This window comes from Salmo salar, chromosome 07 (genome assembly GCF_965601325.2).
Source record: "Salmo salar chromosome 07, fSalSal1, whole genome shotgun sequence".
NCBI lineage: Eukaryota > Metazoa > Chordata > Actinopteri > Salmoniformes > Salmonidae > Salmo > Salmo salar.
Genome location: NC_138297.1, coordinates 12645248 through 12654888, shown reverse-complemented (window position 1 = coordinate 12654888; position 9641 = coordinate 12645248).

Sequence of the window (9641 nt, the reverse complement as noted above, 5' to 3'; positions counted from 1 at the left end):
TGTCACCTGTGTCATTACCTCCCCTATATCTGTCTGTTCCCCTGCTCTGTTCCCTGCTTCAGCATTGATTGTCGTCTGTCTTTGTATACCAGTGTGCTGACACTGTTCCTGTCTTGTTCCATGTTTGTTCCTAATTAAATGTTGACTCCCGGTACCTGCTTCTCGACTCCAGCGTCGGTCCATACAGAAACAGGACAAATATAAGCCTCATCTCCTCATAGAGTCAAAGGGTTGAAGTGAAGAACGTCTCAGTATAGCAGGAAGAAATGGTGGTTGTTGATCTTCAGAATAACTAATACAGAGTGAAATATTGTGGGTTCTGTATGTGTGTGTTTCTCCAGATAAGGAACAAGCTGAAGGATCAGGGGTTACCTGCAGACACCAAAGTGATGTGGAAAAAGCAGCCTGATGGGAAGGTCTTCCACAAGGAGAAAGAGGAGCCTCCCAAGACAGAAGAGGAGGAGAAGAAGATGAAGAAGAGGATGATGACGAAGAGAGAACTCTAATTATGTAAAATGGTCTCCTTACATTTCTCTTTTTATTTACATTAGTAATCTGTACTGGTCCAGATTTATATTGTTTTATCTTATATACTATTGTTTTATCATTTATTAATATTGTTTTATCATTTATTAATATTGTTTAATCATATTTAATATTGTTTAATCATATATGAAATTTGTTTTATTGTATATTAGTATTGTTTTATCATAGGATGTGTCAAGTTACAATTTAATTAATTTAATTTATATTTCAATAAATAATCTCTCATTTATCAACAAGGTTTTATATTAATTAAACTACACATTTATTATGACCAAATAAAGGTTTAAAATGTTGAAGGGTGTGTTTGTTATATTTGGTACATATTTAATTTACATGTTAGTCATTAAGACCCATCACAACCACCAAACAGGTGTCAACTGTAACCATGACCTGCTGACCAATGGTTTGCATTTGAAAAAGACTGAAGTTTTGCATTAATTCACTGTCAATTACAGAGGAGAGAGAGAGTGCAGAACACCCAATGACAGAGGAGAGGGAGGTCAGAGCACCAAATGACAGGGGGAGGGAGGGAAGATTACCCAATGACAGAGGAAGAGTGAGCATAGAGCACCAAATGACAGAGGAGAGGGAGGTCAGAGCACCCGATGACAGAGGAGAGGGAGAGCAGAGCACCCAATGACAGAGGAGAGGGAGGGCAGACAACCCGATGACAGAGGAGAGGGAAGGTCAGAGCACCCAATGACAGAGGAGAGGGAGGTCAGAGCACCCATTGACAGAGGAGAGGGAGGGCAGAGAACCCAATGACAGGAGGAGTTTAGGGAGACACTGCGAGGACAAACATCAGGACCACCTGCTCTCTCCATGACAGTTACCAGTCATTCACCAGTCAGCAGATATCAACCCAACTGATAATGAGGGATGAGATGGAACAAGCTATTTGGAGTGGAGATCCACTACCAGCCTACTTGACACAACTGAGTGAAGCATTGGTGTTGACTTTGGCCAGCATCCCTGTGGAACGCTTTTGACACCTTGTAGAGTTCATGCCTCGACGAATTGAGGCTGTGTTGAGGGCAACTGAAGGTGTTCCTAATGTTTTGTACACTCAGTGTATATTTTTACCATAACATCACCATTTCCCCTGAATAACATTCAAATATAAACAGGGTGAAAAATCCCAATTTGTCTTAAAAAAACACATTTTCAGAGAGTGAGAGCTGAGACCAGGTCCACTGGGTTCCTGCCTGTCTCTGTGGTGTACCTCCAGTACTGTTCCAGTCAAGTGGCTTTACCTGGGAGAGTCACTATCAAATCAGGCCTCACTCTCTCACCTGAACAATTCTTGAACCACTCAATCCTTTTCGGTACAATGAGGCAGTTTCTGGGTAATAGACTAGACTAGAGGAGTGGGTTATCTACTTTGAATCAAGAACACCATCACATGCAAATGTTCTGTATAGCCTCTCTAACTGTTTCCTTGTCTGGTTCTGTCCAACCCCTTATCCAGTGTGATGAATGTTATGTCACAGTTTTGTTTTAAATTGAGATGAATAACAAATTCAAGCAAATGAGGAACAGTATAAGGTTTAAATAGGGACAAACATGGGATGACATACACACAGTAGGAGAGACAGAGAGAGAGAAAGGGGAGAGAGTAGGATAGAGACAGATAAAGAGACAGAGAGAGAGAGAGAGAGAGAGAGAGACAGAGAGAGACAGAGACAGAGTAAGTGAGTTTTCTTCAATCACCAGGTAAGGCCATTTTGGAATGCAGAATCATGTTGTAATTCTAACATATTTTATTATAGAGAAATGTTTATAATATTTATTAGATACTTTATTTATTCCCAGTTTTGAAGGTTCCAGTGTAGAATAATCAACCATGTGTTGTAACCCTCTGGAAACGTTATGTTGAGGTTTTTCACCACTACCCACTTCCAATACTTTAGAAACCTAACCTAACAATCACTGATTGTTCCTGTCTCTGAACAGGTGATAACCCTCTATGTGGGGAGCATTACCTCCACCTGTCCTGTCACGTCATATCAGTAAAGAAGGAGAAAGACAGTTTGCATTGGTAAAGTGTTGCAGCCTTGAAGTGCATTCATTTTAATCATATATCCTTTAAATTTCACAGTGATGGAAACGTTGTGGTATCTCACCCTGCTAATCTCAGGTCAGTTTACTGTGTGTGTGTCTCAGCAATACGTCCTTGCTAATCGGCTCCATATTATCCCCAATACATTGGCCCAGTGCTGGCGGCTCATATCTGATGAGGACAGCCTTCACTGTTCCTGTAATAAACTGACTTCTTGGATCGGCTGTCCGTATTGGGCCCATTTGGTCCCCAAAATGATCTCGATGACCACCTTATGGCAATTTATAAATTTTATCTCTTATGTACAGGTATTTATTTATATATAATTTATTTAGTGCAAGTTAAATCAAATATTGCTAAAGTAATTAATAAATTGTAATATTTATGAGCCCTAATTTCTGTTAGGTGTTTTCACATCTGGTCCTGTTTACAATAACTGATCTCAGTCCTGTTTAAAGTGAACTGTGGTAAAAGAGAGCAACATAACTCTGTTCTCTTTGTATTCACTCTGCCCCTGGATTTGAATGAGGACTCAACTCTTTTGCTAGTTCACTTCACCTATTTTGTGGACTGAGTCCTCTTTCCATTCACACTTCTATGTTTAAAAAGGAACCAAGATCTTTTCCCAACATTAACTCAATGCACCCTGGGTTTTTACAAAATGCAGGACAAGGAATTCAATCAGAATGTGTTATTAGACAGCTAGATAAACAGACTTACATTTTGGAAGATAATAGATATAGACATAATCATTGTAATCAGAAGATACTATTAACATGTACTGTACATATGATTGCAAACAGAATAAATAGCAATAGAATAACTGGAGAATAAATAATTGTTTAATTGAAAATTGTACAGCCAAGGTAGTGTACTGTCCCTTTAAGAGCTGGAAGAGATGTTATACCCTGTATTGTGATGTCACCTAATAGGTCTTCTCACACTATTAAAACCCCACAATCAATAAACAGCTGATGAAGCTCAATTAGCCTATAGATCACTCATTGCAAACAAATATTCTGAACAAAAACTCCACACACTTTGGAATATCTGTGTGTCCTTGACAATCTCTAATCAATATTCAAAAACAGCAACTATGTCCTGTGAACCTGCACATCACCATAATATTTTGTTTGTGCCACCAATGTGAGGGGTTATGTAGTTGTCTATATTGAGGGGTTATGTAGTTGTCTAGTGTGAGGGGTTATGTAGTTGTCTATATTGAGGGGTTATGTAGTAGTCTAGTGTGAGGGTTTATGTAGTAGTCTAGTGTGAGGGTTTATGTAGTAGTCTATATTGAGGGGTTATGTAGTTGTCTATATTGAGGGGTTATGTAGTTGTCTAGTGTGAGGGGTTATGTAGTAGTCTAGTGTGAGGGTTTATGTAGTAGTCTAGTGTGAGGGGTTATGTAGTTGTCTATATTGAGGGGTTATGTAGTTGTCTATATTGAGGGGTTATGTAGTTGTCTAGTGTGAGGTGTTATGTCAGTAAACTAGTGTGAGAGGTTATGTAGTAGTCTAGTGTGAGGGGTTATGTCAGGAATCTAGTGTGAGGGGTTATGTCAGTAGTCTAGTGTGAGGGGTTATGTCAGGAATCTAGTGTTAGGGGTTATGTCAGTAGTCTAGTGTGAGGGGTTATGTCAGTAGTCTAATGTGAGGGGTTATGTCAGTAGTCTAGTGTGAGGGGTTTTGTCAGTAGTGTAGTGTGAGGGGTTATGTCAGTAGCCTAGTGTGAGGTGTTATGTCAGGAGTCTAGTGTGAGGGGTTATGTAGTAGTCTAGTGTGAGGGGTTATGTTAGTAGTCTAATGTGAGGGGTTATGTCAGTAGTCTAGTGTGAGGGGTTATGTAGTAGTCTAGTGTGAGGGGTTATGTCAGGAGAAACATTTTGTTGTAGACTAGCGTGTGGTGCAGGAATAATGACAAGCAGACCTGGGGAGCTTTGTGTTCACATTCTCCTAAAAAAGGGTATCCGGACATCGGAATTCAAGCGAACTGAACTCAGTCGGGAGCGAATTGAACTTGAGTGTATGCGTTGCTTTGGAGTGTTCAATCTGCACAAAAATATAAGCGACCCACATCGAGTTCACAGAAATTGGCTGAAAATGAAGTGTGAAAACGACCATTTTTATCTTATGTGTTTCACCAGAAAGACAACACAGTTCCTGCTGTCATCCACTGAGATGTTGCTGTGGGCTTGCTGTTGAATAGCCTGTGTTGGGATTGCGGTTGGCTGGCCCGTAACCACCTTGGCCTCTGAAAACCCACACAGAGCAAATGCTGTGATGTTTGCTAGGTGTGTGTGTGTGTGTGTGTGTGTATTTATGGATGTAGGTGTGTGTGTGTGTGTGTGTGTGTGTGTGTGTGTGTGTGTGTGTGTGTGTGTGTGTGTGTGTGTGTGTGTGTGTGTGTGTGTGTGTGTGTGTGTGTGTGTGTGTGTGTGTGTGTGTGTGTGTGTGTGTGTGTGTGTGTGTGCACACCAAGGTGTACTGTACTGTGTGTTAACAGATCCATAGATAGTGTGGTTAGGGTTGAGAAGTTGATGGAAAAAATGTCCCTCATTAATCATTATTCTTTTCACAGGATTCTACACACCTTCCTCATGTCTTCATCAGTATCACTTCATTACCAACAATATGAACTGGACTGATGCCCAGAGTTACTGCAGAGAGAAATACACTGATCTGGCTACAGTGGATGACATGGAGGACCTGAACAAGCTGATAACTAGTGTCAATAGTAGTTACTTCGTCTGGATCGGACTGAAGAAGGGAGACTCAATGAAGTGGCACTGGTCTCTGGCAGACAGACGTTTCTACAGAGAGGGGGAGACTGAGTTCAGAAACTGGGACACAGGGACACCCCAAAATGGTAACTGTGCTTTAATGAGTACAGCTGGGCTGTGGAACAACGCCTCCTGTGATGACCAGCATCACTTCATCTGTTATGATGGTGAGTGTTTACATACTAATGATGAAGCCTGTTCTAAGTGCTGGGGCTGCCATTGGGTTGAAACATAGACTCATGATAGCTTTAAGTTGTTAATCAGTTATTGATCTGTTATCAAATCAATGACAACATGTACTATAGATGATCAGTAGATTATATTTCACTGGATATTTGTATTGATTATTACAATTTGACTTTTGCAGGAAAACAAGACAAAAACCTAACATATGTCTTAATTCAGGAGAACAAGACCTGGATAGATGCTCAGAGTTACTGCAGACAGCATCACACAGACCTGGTCAGTGTGAGGAACCAGACTGAGAACACAGAGATAGATCAGACGATATCACTGAGGGGACTTCCTGTGTGGATCGGTCTGTTTCTAGACTCCTGGATATGGTCAGACCAGAGTGACTCCTCATTCAGAAACTGGACATTAAGATATGCCTGCATGCTTCAGGCACAGTGCACTGTGTTGTACTGATTTTTGCAATCAGTCTAATTCTGCTGAATGGATAAATCATCCCTGTGACCACAGACATAACTTTCTTCTGCTATACTGGTAAATTACAATATTCTCCACTTGATCTACCTGATATTATGATGACAGGAGAACTCTGTGTTGCCCCAAGATTCACTACTGTCATTGTTGGATTTTATTCTCTTGTAGACCCAGATGTGAAGACCACGACTGTCCCTCTGCCCACAACCACAACCACAACCACGCCTTCCACCCCGACCACAACCACAACCACGCCTTCCAACCCGACCACAACCACAACCACGCCTTCCACCCCGACCACAACCACAACCACGCCGTCCACCCCGACCACAACCAAAACCATGACTGCCTCCCCGACCCCTGAGAACCCTCAACTGAAGAGACTGGTGGTGAGAGTGAAGATGACCCCAAAGGATCAAATATCTGAACCTCAGTGATCCTGCTGTTCAGGACGCCATCTTACAAGAGGTGAGTTTCACACTGTTCATGAAGAACCAACTCAGCAATGATACCAACTGCACAGACCTCCTCTTTGGTCTGCTTCCTAGTCTGTTGTGGATGATCTCCTCTCTGGTCTGGGTTCTAGTCTGTTGTGAATGACCTCCTCTCTGGTCTGGGTTCTAGTCCGATTGTGGATGACCTCCTCTCTGGTCTGGGTTCTAGTCTGATTGTGGATGACCTCCTCTCTGGTCTGGGTTCTAGTCTGTTGTGGATGACCTCCTCTCTGGTCTGGGTTCTAGTCTGTTGTGGATGACCTCCTCTCTGGTCTGGTTTCTAGTCTGTTTGTGGACGACCTTCTATCCTGGCCGTGACCCCGCTCTCCAAGAGTATCTCAGAGAGAGTGGGATATCCAAAAACACATTTCCAATTCAGACATGAATATTAAAACACACTTGTACATGTGTGAATTAGGACAAATATAAGCCTCATCTCCTCATAGAGTCAAAGGGTTGAAGTGAAGAACATCTCAGTATAGCAGGAAGGAATGGTAGTTGTAGATCTTCAGAATGACTAATACAGAGTGAAATATTCAAATCAAATCAAATCTTGTTTTTCACAAACACATGGTTAGCAGATGTTATTGGTCACATACACATGGTTAGCAGATGTTATTGGTCACATACACGTGGTTAGCAGATGTTATTGCGAGTGTTGCGAAATGCTTGTGCTTCTAGTTCCGACAGTGCAACAATATCTAACAACTAATCTAACAATTCCACAACAACTACCTAATACACACAAATCTAAGTAAAGGGATGGAATAAGAATATGTACATATAAATATATGGATGGGACATGGCCGACCGGTATAGACGAGATGCAGTAGATGGTATAAAAGTGTGGGTCTCTGCGTGTCTTTGTGTTTCTCCAGATAAGGAACAAGCTGAAGGAGCAGGGGTTACCTGCAGACATCAAAGTGACATGGACAAAGCAGCCTGATGGGAAGGTCTTCCACAAGGAGGAAGAGGGGTCTCCCAAGAAAGAAGAGGAGGAGAAGATGAAGAGGATGATGACAAAGAGAGAACTGTAATTATGTAACATGTTCTCCTAACATTTCTCTTTTTTATTTACATTAATTATCTGTACTGGGATGTATTTTCTCAACCTAATTAAATGTATTTTGTTAAGTAAATTGTTTATAATAAACATGAATAGTGTTATATCATGAGACGTTTTTAGATAATTTTCTTGACTTGGTTGTTTTATTACAGGGTTTGTTCTCAAGATAGACTTTTCACACATCATGTCTGTAAATGAGGTATCTGTAGCTATGTTGATATACAGTGCTGTGAAAAAGTATTTGCCTCCTTTCTAATTTTCTAAACTTTTACATATTTTCATACTGAACTTTATCTGATCTTCAAAGAAAACAGAATATTAGATGAAGGGACCATTTTCATGTAGACTGCTCGTTTCAAGTTCTGTCACAACATCGCAATTTGGATTAGTTCTGGAATTTGAAAACTTCAAATATGTTTCTTTTTAACCATTTTCATGAAGACTTGACTGTGTGTTTTGGATCATTGTCCTGCTTCGTGACCCAGCTGCTCTTCAGCTTCAGGTGACAGACTGATGGCCTGTCATTCTCCTGTAGAACTCTTTCATACTGAGCAGAACTCATGGTTCCTTCTACTAACATTTTGGACTAGATGGGTCCCATTATGTCTGATGAAAACCAAATACTGCATTCCACAGAAAAAACTTCATATCAATTGTCAAGCATGGTGGTGGTAGTGTGATGGTTTGAGGATGCTTTGCTGAGTTTAAGCAGTTCTGCATGCAAGGGTGGGTCAAAATTCCTCCACAGCAATGTGGGAGGCTGATCAACAACTATAGGAAGCCTTTGGTTGCAGTCATTAGAGCTAAAGGTGGAACAACCAGTTATTGAGTGTAAGGGGACAATTACTTTTTCACAAACGGGAATTGGGTGTTGCATAACTTTGTTAATTAAATAGATAAAATAAGTATAAATATGTTTTGTTATTTTGTAAACTCAGGTTCACTTCATCTAATTTTAGGTTTTGGTTGAAGATCTAATAACATTCAGTATTAAAAATATGCAAAAATAGAGAAAATCAGAAAGGGGGCAGATACTTTTCCACAGCACTGTAAGTATCAATGTGTTTTTCTAATTGGAATGCAACTTTCTTTAATTGAAAATATATTTAGACCATAGTTTACATACTGCATAGCCAATGTAGTCTCAGCATGTGTCACGTCCTGGCCAGTATATAAGGTTAATTGTTTTGTAGTTTGGTCAGGGCGTGGCAGGGGGTATTTGTTTTATGTGGTTCGGGGTGGTGTGTTTGTGTAAAGGGTGTTTGATTTAGTATTTCCGGGTTTTGGTTTATGTTTAGTTAATTCTATGGTTAGTCTAGTGTGTGTGTTTCTATGTTTGGTTGATTGGGGTTGGGACTCTCAGTTGAAGGCAGGTGTTGTCTATCTGCCTTTGATTGAGAGTCCCATATATTAGGGTGTGTTTGTATGTGTTATTTGTGGGTGATTGTTCTGTGTTGAGCCTATGCTAGCCAGACTGTTTGTAGTTGTTCGTTCGTGCTTTTGTTTTGTGATTTTTGTACGTTCATTTTTTGAAGTAAATAAATTCTCAAGATGAGCATACACGTACCTGCTGCGTATTGGTCCTCCTTCACCGACGACAACCGTGACAGAATCACCCACCACCAAAGGACCAAGCAGCAGAGGAAGGAGCAGACGGAGTTCGAGTTGGACTGGCGGGAGAAGTGGACTTGGGAGGAAGTTCTGGACAGGGCCGGACCCTGGCATCACGCTGGGGATTATCGCCGCCCGCAGTGGGAAATTGAGGCAGCCAAGGCAGAGAGGCGGTGGTATGAGGCCAGAGTGGACGCGCTGAAGGAGATGCACGAGAGGCACCCCCAAGAAAAATTTTTTTGGGGGCACACGGGTAGTTTGGCTAGGCGTAAGAAGAGCCGGAAGCCAGCTACCCGTGGTTATATGGAGGAGCGTATGGGTGAGATAGTGCGCTCCTCAGCGAAACATAGCGCTCTCCACCCCATACGCTCCTCCATATAACCACGGGTAGCTGGCTTCCGCACGCACAGTCCGGTG